At 49.7% G+C, this 22,058-nt stretch overlaps 1 long non-coding RNA gene across 5 annotated transcripts in view; it reads right to left on the minus strand.

Moving 5' to 3' along the window:
• Positions 1-3,388: 3,388 nt before the first annotated feature.
• LOC134968615 (uncharacterized) overlaps positions 3,389-22,058 on the minus strand; it is a 305,385-nt gene continuing 286,715 nt past the window's right edge. For 4 of the 5 annotated variants that reach the window (XR_010189339.1, XR_010189340.1, XR_010189338.1 and 1 more), the window contains one exon: positions 3,389-3,972. This is a non-coding gene — a long non-coding RNA (uncharacterized LOC134968615). Of the gene's footprint in view, positions 3,973-21,703; positions 21,800-22,058 lie in introns of all 5 variants that reach the window. The other variant, XR_010189341.1, reaches the window with a different exon arrangement.

Here is a 22,058-nt window from a genome sequence, read left to right on the forward strand (position 1 = left end):
CCCATGACATTTGAGACGCTGGAACAGGCACAAGCTGAGTAGCCGGCTGTGCTGTGTCGTCGACCTTTTGTGTAAGGAGTTGACACTTTCACGTAATCCTTCCATAAGTCCAACCACACCGGTGTCGATCCCGCAGGGGGTGACATCACATTTACAGGCATTCGCTCCGCCTCCACATCATTATCCTCCTCATACATGTCGACACAGCCGTACCGACACACAGCATACACACAGGGAATGCTCTGACAGAGGACAGGACCCCACAAAGCCCTTTGGGGAGACAGAGGGAGAGTATGCCAGCACACACCAGGGCGCTATATATCACAGGGATATCACATATAAAGAGTGTTTTCCCTTATAGCTGCCTATATATATTGTATACTGCGCCTAAATTGTGCCCCCCCTCTCTTTTTAACCCTTTCTGTAGTGTATTGACTGCAGGGGAGAGCCAGGGAGCTTCCCTCCAACGGAGCTGTGAGGGAAAAATGGCGCCAGTGTGCTGAAGGAGATAGCTCCGCCCCTTTTTCGCGGACTTTCTCCCGCATTTTTATGGATTCTGGCAGGGGTTAAAAAGCACCTATATAGCCTCTGGGGCTATATATGGTGCCAGTTTGCCAGCCAAGGTGTCAGTATTGCTGCTCAGGGCGCCTCCCCCCCCAGCGCCCTGCACCCATCAGTGACCGGAGTGTGAAGTGTGCATGAGGAGCAATGGCGCACAGCTGCAGTGCTGTGCGCTACCTTGGAGAAGACCGAAGTCTTCAGCCGCCGATTTTCCGGACCACCTTCTTGCTTCTGGCTCTGTAAGGGGGACGGCGGCGCGGCTCCGGGAACGGACGACGAGGTCGGGTCCTGTGTTCGATCCCTCTGGAGCTAATGGTGTCCAGTAGCCTAAGAAGCCCAAGCTACCACCACTTAGGTAGGTTCGCTTCTTCTCCCCTTAGTCCCTCGATGCAGTGAGCCTGTTGCCAGCAGGTCTCACTGAAAATAAAAAACCTAACAAACACTTTCTTCCTAGGAGCTCAGGAGAGCCCCTAGTGTGCATCCAGCTCAGCCGGGCACAGAAATCTAACTGAGGCTTGGAGGAGGGTCATAGGGGGAGGAGCCAGTGCACACCAGATAGTCCTAAATCTTTCTTTAGATGTGCCCAGTCTCCTGCGGAGCCGTCTATTCCCCATGGTCCTTACGGAGTCCCCAGCATCCACTAGGACGTCAGAGAAATATAGCTTTATATATAAACAAAGAAAAAAAGAGGCGGCACTCGGAGACTGGATATTTAGGGTGTAGAGGGGTCAGAGATGCAGTGTAGGGTATAGAGGGGTCAGAGATGCAGTGTAGGGTGTAGAGGGGTCAGAGATGTAGTGTAGGGTGTAGAGGGGTCAGTACAAATACTAATCCCACGTACTTAGTACACTAATATTGAATTAAGAAGCAAAATGCAGGAAAAAGTATGCAATCTGGGTTAAAAAAAAGAGCAAAAGTCAATAGACAGGTACGAGTGACCCGCGGCACGCCTTGCACCATATCGTTATGCGTAAACTAAGATAGACACATTTTTTGGATCAAATGGAGGGGGTGCCAAAGGAAATTTTCACACTGGGCTGTGTTAGGTCTAGAACCCTGATTGTATTATGATTACACCCAGTGGTCAGGTCATGTTCGAGGGGTGTAGTGTATTTTGTGTGTACCTAGCAGTGCCGTAACTAGGCATTTTAGCGCTGTGTGCAAGAAACGGCATTGGCGCCCCCCCATGCAAGATAGGAGCAGTGCGCGCCGTAGGTGCGCAAAAAATACATAGGGGCGTGGCTTCATGGGGAAGGGGCGTGGCCACAAAATAATACCAATTCATATTACGGTGCACAGTAGTCTCCATTATGCAAATTACGCTGCACAGTAGCGCCACTACCCCAAGTAGAGACCCTTTTACACATTACAGCAGACAGTCCCCCTTTTTACACATTACGGTAGACAGTGTGTCCTTTTTACACATTACGGCAGACATCGTACCCCTTTTTACACATTACGGCAGACAGCGTCCCCTTTTTACACATTACGGCAGACATTGTCCCCCTTTCTACACATTACGGCAGACATCGTCCCCCTTTTTACACATTACGGCAAACAGCGTCCCCATTTTTACACATTACGGCAGACAGCGTCCCCCTTTTTACACATTACGGCAGACATCGTCCCCCTTTTTACACATTACGGCAGACAGCGTCCCCTTTTTACACATTACGGCAGACATCGTCCCCCTTTTTACACATTACGGCAGACATCGTCCCCCTTTTTACACATTACGGCAGACAGCGTCCCCCTTTTTACACATTACGGTAGACAGTGTGCCCTTTTAACACATTACGGCAGACATCGTTCCCCTTTTTACACATTATGGCAGACAGCGTCCCCTTTTTACACATTACGGCAGACATCGTCCCCCTTTTTACACATTACGGCAGACATCGTCCCCCTTTTTACACATTACGGCAGACAGCGTCCCCTTTTTACACATTACGGCAGACAGCGTCCACCTTTTTACACATTACGGCAGACATCGTCCCCCTTTTTACACATTGCGGCAGACAGCGTCCCCCTTTTTACACATTACGGCAGACAGCGTCCCCCTTTTTACACATTACGGCAGACATCGTCCCCCTTTTTATACATTACGGCAGACAGCGTCCCCATTTTACACATTACGGCAGACGGCGGGACACGGTTGTGTCTAGGCAGGTGGGCGGGCGGCGGCGGCTTCAAAGGGACACGGGCGGGCGGAGGTGACTTCAGCAGGACGCAGGCGGCGCCGCCTTCAGCTGTGTGGGCTCGGAGCTAGCGGGTGTGATGCGCGATGGTGCATCACACCCGCTGTGGGCAAGGCACCATCGGCACACAGCTAGTTACGGCTCTGGTACCTAGTAGAACAGAATTGAACTATGGTCATGCCCAAAGTGGCCCTAGAAGTTGTTTAAGTCATACACACTACTAGTACCCAATACTGGCCCTCATTCTGAGTTGATTGCAGCAGCAAGTTTGTTAGCAATTGGGCAAAACCATGTGCACTGCAGGGGGGGGCAGATATAACATTTGCAGAGAGAGTTAGATTTGGGTGGGTTATTTTGTTTCTGTGCAGTGTAAATACTGGCTGCTTTATTTTTACACTGCAATTTAGATTTCAGTTTGAATACACCCCACCCAAATCTAACTCTCTCTGCACATATTATATCTGCCCCCCTGCAGTGCACATGGTTTTGCCCAACTGCTAACAAAATTGTTGCTGCGATCAACTCAGAATTAGGCCCACTGATCAATACAAAACACATTCACTTTGGAATGTGTTTACTGCAATCCATAGTAGAAAAGAGAATAACATGTTCAATCATTTTTCATAGGACTTTAATAATTTGTGTACTGAAAAGTCTAAGGCATGTTGTATAAAGCTGTGCTATTACTGTGGTACGTCACAGGCTATAGCACTAACAGAAGATGACAAGAGGCCACACATCCTAGCAATAAAAAACACACTTTCCAACCACCACCGATGATTCCTTACAATACCCAAAGGCTGCAAACACTAAACTGTTAATTGAAACCAAAGGAAGGGAAATGTTCAGTTTGGAAACAACATCTCCAATTTACCCATTTTTCATGACGACAAGCATGCAGGCTAAAAATAGGAGCTAGCGTTCTGCAGAGGATTTTGCTAGAAGTATTTATAGGAATCGGCAGCTGTAATTAGCCTAATATTACAACATTTTAATATTCAAACATTGCGCTGTATAGGAAACTTTATGCATTGACCTGTGGGTATTTGAAGAAGGCTGTGTATGTGGATATATGTTTCATGAAATTCAATCTCCTAACACAAAACAATCTGTTTATAACTGTATCTTATGTCATGGTCAGGAGAACTTTACACCTCTCAGTGATACTATATATGTCGCCTGTGCATATTTTTTTCTTACTGGCAACAGGAATCTGTAAAAGAAAAAAAGAAAAAAATTAGAGTCATGCTATAATGTAACTAGTGCAATGTTGTTATATCTGCACACAGAATGAGCAGTATGGGGGTCATTCTGACCCGTTTGCTCGCATCTCGCATGCCAGATGGCCGAAGGCCGTAGCAGGGATACGATCGCCTATGCCTGATTGACAGGCGGAGGCGATCACTGGGCGGGAGGGGGCGGAACGGTGGCGTTTGGCCGCCGTTTCGTGGGTTTGGTCCGGCCAACACAGGCGTGGCCGGACCAAATGGGGGGCGGCCGCAACGGCTGCGTGACGTCACACGCAGCCACTGCAGGCTGGGGAGCGAAGAGTAGCTCCCGGCCAGCACGCTAAAGTTGCGCTGGCTGGGAGCTACTCTTGAAGTGCAAAGGCATTTACACTTCTGCGGAGCGGGCTAGCCCTGTGCTGGGCGTCCCCCCACATGTCTGAGTGCCTGATCGTAGCTGTGCTAAATTTAGCACAGCTACGATTAACTCAGAATGACCCCCTATGTTGTACATGTGTGTTGTGGTTCCATGCAGTGGTAAAGCCACATACAGGCTGTAGGTTACTATCACTACTACATAAAGTGAAATACCATCATTTCACTGCACCACGTTGAATACCCTTTAACTAACAATAAATGGACATGTACATAGAATGTCAACAATATAAATTACACATTTAGAAAATCTAAAATACATAAAAAAATGTAGGGGTAAATGTATGATACTTCGTTATGGGGGAGAAGTGGTTATCAGCGCACGTTATGCGTACTAATACCGCTTCTTCCCCATGTATGACACTGGTGGCTCGGGCTCAGTGCGCCCCTGTCTATATCAGCACTGCTATCTAACGCCGTTATCCAGGGAATGTATGACTGACCGTTCCGACACCTGCAGCGATCAATTTGGACAGCTGCAGGTGGCATTGCCCTATCTCCATAGCAGGGACAGCACAGATCCTGGCTGTTGCGGGTGCCAGCTACGGGCTGCACGTGAGATCTCGCATGAGTAGCGAGGTCCCGCACATGCGCAGTGGTGCCGGGCAGGCAGGGAGACACAACCACCTAAGTGAGATATACCCCTGATGAAGTCTCTGTATGAGACTAAACGCGTTGGTATATCTGTCTTTTTCTGATGTGACCTCCAATCTACAGTTTTAGAAGGAGTTTGTGAAATAAATATCTGTACACTTGCTATTATTTGGACCCCCACTGGATGTTGGTAGGGGGTGAAAATGATCAAAGAACTTTTACACCATTACGGACACTGATGGTTTTTTATAATTTTTTTATAAATTTGTGTATATATCTGTTGTCCTGGATCCTTCTAACAGGAGACTTAGTGAAATAAGGCAGCCTGTCGAATTCTTACCCCACCACTCTTAGTTTAAATAGCGCAAAAAGATAATCTCCTATATATTAGCCTTGTGACTCTGTGCCTGCATTTCTAACGCTGGGCGGAGTCCCAGTCACAGATCTGGGTGGCTGGATGCAGGCCAGGAACAATCCCCTCCCTCGGTCCGCCCATCCCCGCCCAGTCCCCCCCCATCTCCACCCACTACCCTATCTCCCCCTCCCCGTACACTCCCTGCACCCTGGTGACACTGCAGCCGGTGACTGCTCAGCTGCCGCACAGTCCGGAGGAGAATGCCGTGGACGACCACTGACTGCCGCCCCCATCCCACCCGCGGCACCCACAGCCTTCACAACATCCACCACCCACCAGCGGCACACGTCCCGCACCCACACCTGCAGAACCCCCCACCTGCGGCACTCACTCCCCCACCCATGGCACCCACATCTGCAGCACCCCTGCCCCTCCCCCACCCGCGGCACTCCCGCCCCTCCCCCACCCATGGCTGCCACATCTGCAGCACCCCCCGCCCCTTCCCCACCCGCGGCACTCCCGCCCCTCCCCCACCCATAGCAGCCACATCTGCAGCACCCAGCACCCCTCCCCCACCCGCGGCACTCTCGCCCCTCCCCCACCCGCGGCCCTCCTGCCCCCTCCCCCACCCATAGCACCCACATCTGCAGCACCCCCCGCCCCTCCCCCACCCGCAACACTACCGCCCCTCCCCCACCCGCGGCACTCCCGCCCCACCCATAGCAACCACATCTGCAGCACCGCCCCTCCCCCACCCGCGGCACTCCCGCCCCTCCCCCACCCGCGGCACTCCCACCCCCTCCCCCACCCATAGCACCCACATCTGCAGCAACCACCACCCCTCCCCCATCCGCGGCACTCCCGCCCCTCCCCCCCAGCAGCAGACGCCCCTCCACCCACCCGCGGCACACGCCCCTCCACCCACCCACGGCACTCCCGCCCCCTTCCCCACCCGTAGCACCCACACCTGCAGCACCACCCGCTGCACTCCCGCACCCTCCCCCATCCGCAGCACCCCCCACCCTCCCCCACACGCAGCACCCACCACATCTGTCCCCCACCCATGGTACACGCCCCTCCCCCACCCACACCACTCCCGCCCCCTCCCCCACCCGTAGCACTCACAAACCGCGCCGCACCCCTCCTCTCCCACCCGTGGCACCCCCGCCCCTCCCCCACCCCCGTGTCCACCTCTCCCCCCTCTACACCCCCGCACCTCCCCCACCCCACCCCCAGCATCCACCACATCTGCCCCCCCACTCGCGGCACACGACCCTCCCCCGCTCGTTGCACTCCCTCCCCCACCCGCAGCACCCCCGCCACCCCACCCCCATACCCACCTCTCCTCCCCGCTACACCCCCGCACCCTCCACCCCACCTGCCCCTCCCCCACCCGCGGCACCCACAGCATCCTCCACATCCCCCCCACACGCGGCACATGCCCCTCCCCCCCGTTGCACCCACCACCCCTCCACCACCCGCGGCAGCCCCATACCCACCTCTCCCCCCTACACCACAGCTTCCTCCACTCCTCCCCCACCCTCGGCACCCACAGCATCCACCACATTCGCCTCCCACCCGCGGTACTCCCGCCCCCTCCCTGACCCATAGCACCCACACCCGCAGCACCCCCTCCCCTGTCCTCAGCGCATCCAGACCCCACCACACCCCCGCAGCCGCACCTCCCCCACCCCCATACCCACCTCTCCCCCGCACCCTCCACCACACCCGCGGCACCCACAGCATCCACCACATCCACCCCCCACAGCATCCACCACTCCTGCCCTCTCCCCCACCCGCAGCACCCCCGCACCTCCCCTACCCCACCCCCATACCCACCTCTCCCCCCCGCTACACCCCCGCACCCTCCACCCCACCCGTGGCACCTAACACATCCATCCCCCACCCACAGCACACGCCCCTCCCCCACCAGTAGCACCCACAACCCGCGGCACCTCCTGCCCCTCCCCCACCCCATGCACTCCCACCCCACCCCCATACCCACCACTCCCCCCTGCTACACCCCCGCACCATAAAACCCGCCCGCCCCTCCCCCACCCGCGGCACCCACAGTATCCACCCCATCCGCCCCCCACCCGCAGCATCCACCACATCCGCCTCGCACCCCCTACCCCACCCGTAGCACCCACACCCGCAGCACCCCCCACCCCTCCCACACCCATGGCACTCCCGCCCCCACCCGCAGCACCCCCCGCCCCTCCTCCACCAACGGCACCCACCACATCCGTCCCCTGCACATGCCCCTCCCCCATCCGCAGCACTCCCTCCCCCACCCGTATCACCCACAACCCGCAAACCCCCCCCGCCCCTCCCCCACCCGCAGTACCCCCGCACCTCCCCCCCCGCTACACCCCCGCACCCTCCCCTCCCCCATCCCACCCCCATACCCACCTCTCCCCCCCCGCACCTCCTCCACCTGCGGCACACACAGCATCCGCCCCCACCCGCGGCACACGCCCCTCCCCCACCACCCCTCCTCTACCCGCGGCACCCCCATACCCACCTCTACCCCCCGCTACACCCCCGCATCCTCCACTCCACCCGCTGCACCAACAGCATCCACCACATCTGCCCCCCAACCGCTGCACATGCCCCCCTCCCACCCACAGAATCCACCACATCCCCCTCCCACCCGCGGCACTCCCGGTTCCTCCCCCAATTGTAGCACTCACACCCGCAGCACCCCCCGCCCCCTCCCCTGCCCACAGCGCATCCGGACCCCCACCACACCCCCGCAGCTGCCACTCCCCCAACCACAGCACCTCCGGCCCCCTCTCCCACCCACATCATCTATAGACACCTTCCCCCATTCGTGGACCTACCACACTTCTCCCACCCGCAGCACCTCTGGACCACCTCCCACAGCACCTCCGGTCCCCATCCACGGCTCCCCTGCAGCCACTCCTCCACCCGCAGCACTTCTAGAACCTATCACCCAACCTCACCTCCCCTGCAACCCCACCTCCCCAAACACCCCCCCACTACATCGTCCCTCCCCGATGCACACCACCTCCAGACCCCTCCTTCATCCACAGCCCCCCGCACCCACCCCTCCCTCACCAATAGCATCTACACTCCCCTTCCGCACCGCACCTCCCCCACCCGCAGCACCTCTAGACCCCCCCCCCATCCGCACCACCTCCACACCTACCCCTCCCCCACCCACAGCACCTCTGCACCCTTTCCTCCATCCGTGTCACTGCACCCACCCCTCCACCACCCGCAACACCTCTGGAGCCCCTCCCGCACCCACCCCTCCACCACACGTAGCACCTCTGACCCTCCACAGCCGCTACAAGTGATTCCCTGAATCGGGGTGATCAGCGGCATGGATAGGCACCTCCACCTCACTCAACCCACCCTCTTTCCAAACCCCCCCCCCCCCATACACACTGAACTTCTGTGAGTATAGTTGCTAGCAATGGGACATTGGATTAATTAAAAAAAAGTAATACTGTGGCCATTATGTGTCTAAGCGACACTGCTACCTGTGGCCATTGTGTATAAGTGGCACAGCTCCCTGTGGCCACTGTGTGTATACGCGGCTCTGGTACCAGTGGCCATTGTGTGTATAAGTGACACTGCTACCTGTGGCTATTGTGCGTATAAGCGTCACTGCTACCTGTGGCCATTGTGTGTATAAGTGGTGCTGCTACCTGTGGCCATTGTGTGTATAAGTGACACTGCTACCAGTGGCCATTGTGTGTATAAGCGGTGCTGCTAAAAGTGGTCATTGTGTGTATAAGTGGTGCTGCTACCTCTGGCCATTGTGTGTATAAGCTGCTCAGCTACCTGTGGCCACTGTGTGTATAAGTGCCTCTGTTACCTATGGGAATTGTGTGTAGAAGTGGCACTGCTACCGGGGTCCATTGTGTGTATAAGCAACACTGCTACCTGTGGTCATTGTGTGTATAAACTGCTTTGCTACCTGTGGGCACGTTGTGTATCAACGTCTCTGCTACCTGTGGGCACTGTGTGTATCAACGTCTCTGCTACCTGTGGGCACTGTGTGTATCAGCGGCTCTGCTACCTGTGGCCGCTGTGTGTATAAGCGGCTCTGCTATCTGTGGGTATTGTCTGTATAAGATGCCCTGCTACCTCTGGCCAGTGTGTGGATACGTGGCTCTGATACCTGTGGCCACTGTGTGTATAAGCTGCGCTGCTACCTGTGGGCACTGTGTGTATAAGCGGCTCTGCTACCTGTGGGTATTGTGTGTATAAGCGGCTCTGCTACCTGTGGGTATTGTGTGTATAAGCTGCCCTGCTACCTCTGGCCACTGTGTGGATACGTGGCTCCGTTACCTGTGGCCACTGTGTGTATAAGCAGCTCAGCTACCTGTGTTCATTGTGTGTATATGCGGCTCTGATACCTGTGGCCACTGTGTGTATAAGCTGCGCTGCATACACTAGCAGTATATACTACACTATGTTATTCATTGTGCCCTGCGGCCACTCTTTATGCCCTCACAAAGGGCTACGCCCCCTTGACAATCACACGCCCTTCCCCCTTGCAATATTTACCCAATAGCATAAACTTTTTTGCAGGTAATACTCCATATAATAACAATTATAGCACAGCTGAAGACCGTGCAGGGGTTAACGGGTCGTAGACTCTTGCAACAGTATTTTCTGTCTAACACCTTCCCTCTCTTTATCCTCTCCCTACCACCCTGCCTCTCCCTATCATTTACTCATCGCACCGCGTTTCTGTACATTCCCTTTCTCCCCCCCCTACGCCTCTCTATCTTTTCTCAACCGGACACCATTTCTGTATGCCCTCTATACTGCCCTGTGTTTCTGATTCTGTTATCTACCAGCCTGCGTATGTCCAAAGGTGTGCAGGGGTTAACGGGGCGTAGCCCCTAACGACGGTGTGAAGAGCGCCCGTAGGGCACGGTGAATCACCTAGTATATATATATATATATATATATCTATATATATACAACTGTAGTGAGACTGGCGCCTCGGGTTCTATCAACACCCTACCAATTGTCACACCTATTACAGATGTTGCATATATATCCGGATGAAATAAGGTACTGTACGAGGAGTAGTGCTAAAGCAGGATGAAGTGGCTCAGTGGGTGTGGTGTTTGGCTGGGATGCAGGATGCGGGTTTGAGTCCTGCTGTGTGGAGGTATATTGAAATGTGTTATGTAATGAGGGGTATTGTGGCTGAATGGTGGCGAGCTCTTCGGATGAGTGCACGAACGTGGTATAAAGAGAATTTGTGTAAAATCAATTTTCTTGCAGTGTGTGTGTGTATATATATATATATATATATATATATAATAAAAAAGCAAGAACTCTCTTACTGCGCTATTAAAGGAAATTTTGAATTTGAAGAATTTGTCAGGCTGCCTTGTCTCAATGGGTTCCCTGTTAGGAAGAACTCAAGAAGTGGAAAACATACAACCGCAGTGCAACTGAATAACAAAGAGCTCTCAAGGCAAGTCCATGAATGCTGTATAGGTATTAGCGACAAAAGGGGTGGGGGTAGGAGACAGGGGTGGTCATGAAACGCTGGGCTTCAAAAAGGGGGGTGGAGGCTGCAGGTGAAAGTAATTATATAATTCATGATTGACAAGTGCTGCTAGCACCCCCTACCCTGCAGCGCTATGTGTGGAGCACACTCTGCACACACCTAGTTTCGGCCCTGGGTCTTAGCTGTATCAGCTCACACCCTGTTGTAAGTGTAAAAGTAAATAGTGACTACTGGAAAGCTACTAATGGTGACTTCGTCTGATTGGTTGCAACTGTGAAAACACACCCATATATACATATGTTTTGTGAAGCAATTCAGATGCTGAAAAGCCACTTGGATACATATTAATTACACAGTCCAGATAATTTCAATGTTTCTATTGTTTGCTGTAATTTTTAACATTTTCTGTAATGTCTATTAAGCCACGCCCATAGGCAAATGCTGTGGGGGTTTCTGGTTGCCCGGAAACCTCCACTCCTCTTGGCAATTGGCTCAAATTAAGACAATAGCAATGGTATATGGGAGGTCATTCCGAGTCGCTCGCTCGCAAAATTTCTTCGCATCGCAGCGTTTTTCCGCTTAGTGCGCATGCGCAATGTCCGCACTACGACTGCGCCAAGTAAATTTGCTATGAAGTTTGGATTTTTACTCACGGCTTTTTCTTCGCTCAGGCGATCGTAGTGTGATTGACAGGAAATGGGTGTTACTGGGCGGAAACAGGCCGTTTTATGGGCGTGTGGGAAAAAACGCTACTGTTTCCGGAAAAACGCGGGAGTGGCTGGAGAAACGGAGGTGTGTCTGGGCGAACGCTGGGTGTGTTTGTGACGTCAAACCAGGAACGATAAGCACTGAACTGATCGCAGATGCCGAGTAAGTCTGAAGCTACTCTGAAACTGCTACGAGATGTGTAATCGCAGTATTGCGAATCTTTCGTTCGCAATTTTAAGAAGCTAAGATTCACTCCCAGTAGGCGGCGGCTTAGCGTGTGCAATACTGCTAAAATCGCCTTGCGAGCGAACAACTCGGAATGAGGGCCATAATACGATTACTCAAGCTACCGTTGCATCATGCATCTTAAGGGACAGAGCAGAGCTGCTGCACATACCCAGTGGCAACAGCTTCTTCTGCCAAGTTTGCTGTGTGTGCGGCTCTGATTCCTCAATCAGTGAACTAAACTGGACCAGAGAGCAGTTTTCAGGAAGAAGAGACAGGAGCCTTACCATGAAGTGGGAGAATGTGTGCTTAGAAAGTGCAGTACTGGTTCTATTATATTTGTGTATTAATTTAGTTACTATGTTTAACCTTTTTCTGACCACTTATCTTTTTTTTTTTTTTATATTATTTAAATATGTTTGACGTAGCCTATACTATAGACCATCTATAGTCTTAAATATTAATACTGTATTCCATGCAGTATCCAGTGTATAAAGAAAAAAGACCAATGTTTACTTTAATGTCCAGGGTCGTTATTAGGTTCTTCTGCCGCTAACCCAGACTCCCACACTTGCTCCAGTGTTCCGCAGAGTGGGAGATTGTGGATTGCATTTGGGAAACCCCCCCCCCCCCCCTCCCCCGCCACAAATCCTGCATTTGCCACTGACGCATCCAGACACAATCCAGTCTCATCTTAGCCATGTATGAAAAGGGGATGGAGTTACATCTCAAGTTTGGCAGAAGCTACAGACTGTGAGCCTAATTCTGAGTTGATCGCAGCAGCAACTTTGTTAGCAGTTGGGCAAAACCATGTGCACTGCAGGAGGGGCAGATATAACATGTGCAGAGGGAGTTAGATTTGGGTGGGGTGTATTCAAACTGAAATCTAAATTGCAGTGTAAAAATAAAGCAGCCAGTATTTACCCTGCACAGAAACAAAATAACCCACCCAAATCTAACTCTCTCTGCAAATGTTATATCTGCCTCCCCTGCAGTGCACATGGTTTTGCCCAGTTGCTATCAAAAATCCTGCTGCGATTAACTTGGAATTACCCCCTGTGAACAGGTCACAGAGATGCAACTTTTTAAAAACTCCCAAATTGTGATTACGTTGAAGAGTGGACTCTGAATAAAGCCCCCTGTGACTTGGCATGTATAGATGTGGGGATTAGTGAGAAAGAGGCGGCACTTTCCACAGTGCAACATCAATAAGAGGTAAGTAACTGTTGAAAGGACACGTGGAGGGACATTTTTAATAACAGTCGGTTTTTATGAATGTAAGGCATTTTTTATTTTGTTATTGCCATTATTTTGCACATTAGTCCCGTACTACAGTTTTATTCGGTTTGTACCCCACAGACCAAAGAATAGGTGACTGCCCTAGTATACTTACCTTCCCCTGTCGGGATTCTGAACATCGGGATACCGCAGTCGGTATTCTGACCGTCGGCATTTCAATCCCATCCCGTTCATTCATTCAATGGCCCTCATTCCGAGTTGTTCGCTCGTTATTTTTTTCTCGCAACGGAGCGATTAGTCGCTAATGCGCATGCGCAATGTCTGCAGTGCGACTGCGCCAAGTAAATTTGCTATGCAGTTAGGTAATTTACTCACGGCATTACAAGGTTTTTTCTTCGTTCTGGTGATCGTAATGTGATTGACAGGAAGTGGGTGTTTCTGGGCGGAAACTGGCCGTTTTATGGGAGTGTGTGAAAAAACGCTACCGTTTCTGGGAAAAACGCGGGAGTGGCTGGAGAAACGGGGGAGTGTCTGGGCGAACGCTGGGAGTGTTTGTGACGTCAAACCAGGAACAACAAGCACTGAACTGATCGCAGATGCCGAGTAAGTCTGGAGCTACTCAGAAACTGCTAAGAAGTGTCTATTCGCAATTTTGCTAATCTTTCGTTCGCAATTTTGATAAGCTAAGATTCACTCCCAGTAGGCGGCGGCTTAGCGCGTGCAAAGCTGCTAAAAGCAGCTTGCGAGCGAACAACTCGGAATGAGGGCCAATATACAGTACATAGAGAAAAAAGGGGGAGGAAAAGGACATTTTCACCTTAAGGAAAGAATGAGAAATCCCCACAGAACAAATTAATTTGGATTAAGGTAAACTCCACTGACCAGTTACAGTATCCTTAATCCAAACAATAATTATCTGTGCAAAGCTTGGAGGAGAGATAGTGTCAGTTGCTACAGCTTTTATGCTAAATAAAATCTCAGATTTGTCTTAATTGCTATGCTGCACAGCACCTGCACATTGAAACTGCAGCTGGCTCAGTCACTGGCCACCTAATGAGAAAGAGATTATCACAGAGGGGTTAAGTGATCTGCGAACGATCTGAGATCTGCACAGCTCAACTTGCTGTGGGTAAATAAGTCGGTGGTGTTGAAAATGACAACTCATTGTTAAAGACATAGGTCCTGCACAGCTGGCCAGTAGCTGGAGGTCACTGTCACTTCTATGTGATTATTATTCTTTCCTTTAAGATAGTATTAAAGAGCAATATCATCAAGGCCTGCAGTTGGGACCTGGTTTGCATGCATTTGTGAAGTATGCATTTGTTAAGGATGTATTTTAAGGATGCAGTTAGAACCAAAGTTTGAACTGGATTTGGACTACTCTAGAATCTCTAATTAAACTAGTTCCACACAAACACTGCAGCTCAGGATCATTATGTGGCCTTTCCTCACCTCTGCCAGGAAAACACCAGGACCATGCCTACTACCCTTCCGTCTAAGAACATCATGAGTGCCCCCAGGCCTACACCTCAAGCTGAGCAGGCGACTGAGGGGGGTCAGGACCAGGCCCAGCAGGGTTATTTCCACTGGACATTAGTGGGCTCTCCACATTCTCACACCCACCCGCACTGTTCCCATAAGACCAGGACATTTATAATTGTATCAAAATAATTATTACAGTTTCCCTCCATCCGTTGGATCCTGCTAATTTTTTTTCTTTTTCTTACAGCGTACTTCCACCCCACTGTGTGCTACTCCTGTAATGTGTACCTCCACTGATCGCACACCCTGCCAGATCAACCTACGCAGTGCACCCCAGATGGTTGCCCCGGATCATTCCTCCGCAGGCAGGATGTACTTCATGCGGATCTTTCCATGCAGGGTATAGCATATTACTACACACGTCAGTTTTCCCAAATATGCATTGGGCCCTTGTATGACTCACCTACCACAGTGTAACCTTCGTAGTGCGCCCAACATGGCTGCCTCATCTGGTACGCTTGTGTATGGGATGAAAAATAAGTGGACCTGACGGTTTTGTTGGGTCCGTACTCTGAGCGTTAGGATGCTGAAATCACCCCATTTTGTGTAATCTCTTCTAGGGGTAGACTATTCCACCCAGGGTTATCCTACGCAGCATGCCCAAGATGGCTGACTCACGTGGTATCTGTGAGGGTGGAATACATAACCCGTAGACGTTATTACCCAAAATGCCTACACCAATCCTGCTTTCTCTTTTTTTTTATGTCTGTGTAGCTTGTCTACTGCTGTTTTACTTAAGTCTTCTGTATTATGTGCAGTGTGTTTTTGATATCTGTAAAGCACCTTGAGTCCTGTTGAAGAAAGAGTGCTATATAAATAAAATTATTATCATTATTATTTTTATAAAATGATCTAACTTCAGCTGAGTTGACATTGACTCTTTTTATGCTTTCTGTATTATATTTTCAGCTTCAATACCTGTACTGATTTGTTGCAAATGCCAGAAGGGCCAGATTTTATTTAAACACCCCTTTGCAGTTCATGTATTTCCAGTTCATGTAGATCCCTGTACACAAAGCCACAGCTTAACGTGTTGGGTCTACTAGGAAAGCTGTTCAGGTTTGGCCTGTAGGAGCAATGGAGAGACTACAGGCAGGGGGCTTAGCCAGAACTTTGTGGGCTCTATAGCAACATTTTGAAGGGGTCCCAGTCCCAACGTTTATAAAAAGACACCTTTCCACAGCAGTTATTCATTTTATGCCCCATAACAGATCCCTAGTTCATTTTCTGTATTATAGTAGTGCCTTAGTTAATGTTATGTCCCACAGTACTGCCCTAGTTTATTTTACAAAATATAATTTTGTAGACATAAATTTGTAAGGGCCCCTATGTGTCACCCAATAGTAAAAATGTGTATAACACATGCAACTTCGACAGGGAATGTGGGCCCCTCTCTGCTCTGGGCCCCATAGCAGCTGCTCAGCCTGCACCTATGGTAGCCACGCCTTGTATATAACACAAGTTACTGTGACAGGAAAGGTGGGCCACTCTCTGCTCTGGGCCCCATAGCAGCTGCACTCCCTGCACCTATGGTAGCTACACCCTTGTATATAACGTATGTAACTGTGACAGGAAAGGTGGGCCCCTCTCTGCTCTGGGCCCCATAGCAGCTACACTCCCTGCACCTATTGTAGCTACACCCTTGTATATAACGTATGTAACTGTAACAGGGAAGGTGGCCCCTCTCTGCTATGGGCCCCATAGCAGCTGCACTCCCTGCACCTATGGCAGCTACACCCCTGAGCATAACACATGTAACTGTGACAGGGAAGGTGGCCCCTCTCAGCTCTGGGCCCCATAGCAGCTGCACTCCCTGCACCTATGGTAGCTACACCCCTGTGTATAACACATGTAACTGAGACAGGGAAGGTGGCCCCTCTTAGCTCTGGGCCCCATAGCAGCTGCACTCCCTGCACCTATGGTAGCTACACCCTGTATATAACACATGTAACTGTAACAGGGAAGGTGGCCTCTCTCAGCTCTGGGCCCCATAGCAGCTGCACTCCCTGCACCTATGGTAGCTACACCCTTGTGTATAACACATGTAACTGTGACAGGGTGTCACACTCGCGGCGCTGTGGCTGCCGCGCTTACCGCTCCGGGTGCGCTGGGTCTCCCGGCGGTCGTCGCCCCCGGCGGGCTCCAGGTCGTCGCGTCTTGCTGGTGCTGCCTCCGGCGGATTCCCGGGGTGTGGGCGCCGCCATTGCGCCCGGAATCCACGAGAGCGTGGTGAGCGGGTGACGTCATCGGCCCCTTCTGCCAATCGGGAGAAGGCGGGAACTTCAAAGGCAGACGCTGTACAGAGCCCCGGCGCCTGAGTATCGTCTTTCCAATGATCACCAGTGCTAGCAGCGTCCAGCGTGTTCTCAAGCTGAACGTCTCCTGTGTTCCAGCGTTACAGAGTATCTTTCAGTGTGACATTCCCTGTGCTACCAGCGTTACAGCATATCTCTCAGTGGGACATTCCCTGTGCAACCAGCGTTACAGAGTATCTTTCAGTAGGACATTCCCTGTGCTACCAGCGTTACAGTGTATCACTCAGTGGAACCTTCCCCGTGCTACCAGCGTTACAGTGTATCACTCAGTGGAACCTTCCCTGTGCTACCAGCGTTACAGTGCATCACTCAGTGGAACCTTCCCTGTGCTACCAGCGTTACAGTGCGTCACTCAGTGGAACCTTCCCTGTGCTACCAGCGTTACAGTGTATCACTCAGTGGAACCTTCCCTGTGCTACCAGCGTTACAGTGTATCACTCAGTGGAACCTTCCTTGTGCTACCAGCGTTACAGTGTATCACTCAGTGGAACCTTCCCTGTGCTACCAGCGTTACAGTGTATCACTCAGTGGAACCTTCCCTGTGCTACCAGCGTTACAGTGTATCACTCAGTGGGACATTCTCTGCGTTACCAGCATTACAGTGTATCTCTCAGAGGGACACCTCCTGTGCTTCCAGTATTACAGGGTATCCCTAAGTGGAACGCCTCCCAAACTTCCAGAGTTACACTAAATCTCAAATCCTCATTTATTTCTTCAGCATCGCTCACAAGTTCTTCATTCTTCTGTGTGCTTCAACATCGTTCTCAAATCTTCATTCATCTCTTCAGCATCGCTCACAAGTTCTTCATTCTTCTGTGTGCTTCAACATCGTTCTCAAATCTTCATTCATCTCTTCAGCATCGCTCACAAGTTCTTCATTCTTCTGTGTACTTCAGCATCGGCCCCAAGCCTTGGCCACAACTAATTCTTTAGCATTACATGTCGGTTAATACGGCTAAGTTCTGCATGAGGAAAACCTACATCCGGCCATCCCTGCTCCGGCCCAGCTGTGGTTCTTCTTCCCCATCATCGGAAGAACCCCCGAGTTCTCAACACTCCCAACCCAGGTCAGTGACACAGGGAAGGTGGGCTTTGCTCAGCTCTGGGCCCCATAACAGCTGCACTCCCTGCACCTATGGTAGCCACACCCTTGACTACAAGAACTGACAAATAGGAAAATGTTAATTGAGGAATCTAGGATAGATACATAAAAACATAGAATTTGATGGCAGATAAGAATCACTTGGGCCATCTGGGTCCATAATGTTGACCTGCTTGCTTCTATGTTCCTAAGCTACATTAACTGTGTTGAGAGTGTAACAGTCAGGAAAAGTTATACTGTATTTGCAAACGAGAAACCCTGGTTAAATGGAGAGGACCATTCCTTAATTCAGGTTCATGACAGGTCCTTTAAATTTGGTGACAAAGAAGTTTTCCAGGTTGCCAGGTCTGACCTAAGCAAAGATATTAGGAGAGCTAAAATAGGATAAGGATTGAGGAAACATTTAATCAGAGGAGTATGTGAAAGTATATCCATGATATCATGAATTATTAATTAAAAAAGGCTGTGATCAGTGGGGCAAATAGTTCATTGGTGAAATATCTGAATGTATTTTATTCTCGGTTTGGTAAAGATAAAGTCAAATACTAAGGTCCTGAAGAATAGGTCAGAGGATTCACCCTTGGTGCTAGATGAGCCGTAAGTTTTGCAGTGTCTGCACAGTCTGGTTCCTGGTAAGGCTGCAGGTTCGGATGACATTCAGGGCAAGGTCCTTAGGGAGTCTTGTCAGTAGTTAAGAGGGATTTTCACATTTATAGTCAACTTATCTGTCGATCACTGTTTGGTGCCTGTTTTAAGGCCACAACTATTCTCCCTGTCCCAAGGAGTGGTACTCCAAAATGTCATCCAATAGCTTTGACATCTCTGGTGATGAAATGTTTTGAGCATCTGGTGTTGAGCTAGATTAAGTCCTTCTCTGCTGAGTCTTCAATTTGCCTATAGGGCAAATCATTCAATTGATGAAGGTGTTCTGACTGTTTTACATCACATGCAGACTAATCTGGAGCAGAAGGGCTATGTGAGAATTTTATTTGTTTGATTTTAGTTCTACTTTAAAACTATAGTTTAAAGTTCTTGGTATCCAAATTGTTAAGTTAGGTCTCTATGGATATATTTGTAATTAGATCTTACATTTTTTGTGGGATAGGCCCCAGGTAGTCAAGTTGGGGCAATCCATCTTGGAGGAAGTCTTGTTGTTGCGGATGACACTGCCATTATTGGATTAATAAGTAATGAGGACAAGGAAGCATACAGGAATGAGGTTGCTAAATTGCTTAAGCGGTGTAGGAGGAATTGTTTACTTTTAAACAAGGCTAAAACCAAAAAGATGGCCCTAAGTCACTGACGACACCACCTGACTGAAAGAGCCCAATAGGCTCTGTGGGAGTGAATCAGAGATGGTTGCTAAGCAATAGCACATCATCAAATCCGTTGTCTCTCACAATCCTTACCTCTACTTGAGAAAATTGCTAGAATGTGCCCTTTGTCATTCAAGATGCAAACTTTTTCCCCCACTCTCTCACCATCCCCATACTCAACTACTCAAACTAACACATATCTGCCATTCCCCTCATCAATCCATTCTTAAATCTAGTGCAAGAATATTCTGCTTCCACTGCAGCTTCACGCCTACCTCACTATTCTGCCAATCACTAAATTGGCTCCAAAGATCATCTAGAATCCAATTAACCACTTAACTGATATTTTTCTCCAAAAACCGCTCAGAAATTTCTGGGGTTTTTTTTGTAGTATTGAATTAGGCTAAGAACATTTATTATAAGTACAGTTTTCTTTAAAAAAAACACATTTAAAAAAAACAATAAGATCGCAACCATGATTGGACATCGCAACTACAATTACTCCCGGCACGAGATCCTCTCTGCAGCCTCCGGAGCGCCTCATGACAGGTGAGGGGTGTTTTTTTTTACAAGCTAGTGTCTGCAGCCACTGGGTGGGGGATACTGCCGGGCTGACCAATCAATAGTGATCGGCAAGAACAGCGGACACTGGGGGGAGGGAAGTAGGAAGCAGAGGGACATAAGCTTCTCTTCCTACAGCCACACAGTGAGCTTTCTGATAGGTCGCATCAGATGCAACCATGTCAGGCAAAGTCCAGCCTAGTGTGGTCAATTACTCTTATTCTCCTACAAAACCCTTAGCAACACGACCCCTTCACACATATCAAACTAAAAGTTAAAAGGTAAATTATGTCCTTTCAGATCTGCCCCTGACCTGTCCTAATCCCACATATAGTACTCCCACAGGTTAACCCTTGCTGCTATCACAATCTACGCTCCCATTAGATTGTAAACGCTCATGAACCAAGCCTTCCCTTCCCTTTTCATGTCTGCACTTATTTTGTCTACATTTGATATCTCTGAGATAGATAGATATATATATATATATATATATATACTGTTTTCTCCACTGTAGGGAACTGCAGAGTACTCTGGTGCCTTACAAATCAACAATATTAATAAAAAATGTCTGGGGGGGGGGGGGGGGGGTTAATAAAGAAGAAAGAAGAAGCGAAAGAAAAATAAGGAGGAAAGAAGGGATTTTAATTATTTTTCACACATTTTCCCGGTCACATCAGCCATGGGACTCTAACTGAGGAAGTTTTGCCTGCAGTGCTCAGGGAACAGAAGCTCTCTTGCGTTTTCAGTGACATTAATGTGTCCTTTTGGAAGCGTATTGTGTTTGTGTGCTTCCTTCTGAAAAATGAAAGTGCAAATCTCCTTAGGAACATCACAGGCTAACAGCCGAGCCTCGTTTAGAATGCCTTACCCTGCCTACTAGAGTTGCCAAGATGCCACCCCAGCACTAGCACTCTTTACCACTAGGGGCAGTTCAGTCATTGGTGGCAGTAGTTTTCGTCTGGTCACTTCCATGATCCAGTGTCTGATCAGATCAGGGCTGCAGAGAGAGCAGCTGAATCATAGTGGCTTAGTAATGAGCCCGTGAGTTCACTGGTGCATATTTTGCAGAGTTAAATGAAACATTATGTTAACATGTAGATATTGTATGCATAGACAAACGCAGGGGTGGGGGGGGGGGGGATTTCTGGTTACTGGAAACCCCCCTCATCTTGGAAAGTGGCTCAAATTATAACAACAATAGCAATGGTGTGTAATAGGATTACTAGAACTGCCACCACATCATGCAATTTAAGTGACAGAGCAGAGATGCTGCACATGCCCAGTAGTAGAAGATTCTTCTACCAAGTTTACTGTGTGCTTGGATCTCAGTCCTCAATCAGTACACTGGACCAGAGTGTATTTAACAGGGAGAAGAGACAGGAACCTTACTATGAGGTGGGAGAATGTGTGCTTAGAAATCTATTATGTTTGTATATTTATTTTGGTATGTTTAACTTTTCCTGACCACTCATCTTATTTGTTATTTAAATATGTTTGATACAGCCTATACTATAGACCATCTATAGTGTTAACTAATAATACTGTATTCCATACAGTATCCAATGTTTAAAAAGACCAATGTTTACATTAATATCCAAAGTAGTTATTAGGTTCTTATATCGCTCCCCCAGACTCCCGCACTTGCTCCAGTGTTCCGCAGAGTGGGAGATTGTGGATTGAATTTGGAAACCCCCCTCTAGAAACCCTGCGTTTGCCACTGATATGTGTCTGTCTATATGTATTTTAGCTATGTATATGTACTTTAGATATATAGATATGTGTCTATAAGCTCTTTTGATTCCCCAATCCCTGAATCTTACCTCTAGCCTCGGTATTGTGGGAGGACAATTATCTGCACCAGTGAGAACGTTATATGTGCACTAAGGTGAACAATTTGCCAACTGAAAAATTTTCCCCTGCAAAAAAAAAACATAATTGAATGACCCCTAGTACTGTATGAACATTTTCAGCAGTCTGTTGATATCTGACATTGTACATTGTAACCAGAGCCCATCTTGATCACTATACATAATCCGGATCAGCACAATGAGGAGGGGGGACTGGGTGGGAATTGACGGGGGACTCGGGTGGGAAATACTGCCTCTGGACTGCCGCTGTACAATTAGAGTATTATTTGTCAAACAATTGGGGGGCTGAATAATATGCTTGTTACTT

Source organism: Pseudophryne corroboree, chromosome 11 (assembly GCF_028390025.1).
Source record: "Pseudophryne corroboree isolate aPseCor3 chromosome 11, aPseCor3.hap2, whole genome shotgun sequence".
NCBI classification, from domain to species: domain Eukaryota; kingdom Metazoa; phylum Chordata; class Amphibia; order Anura; family Myobatrachidae; genus Pseudophryne; species Pseudophryne corroboree.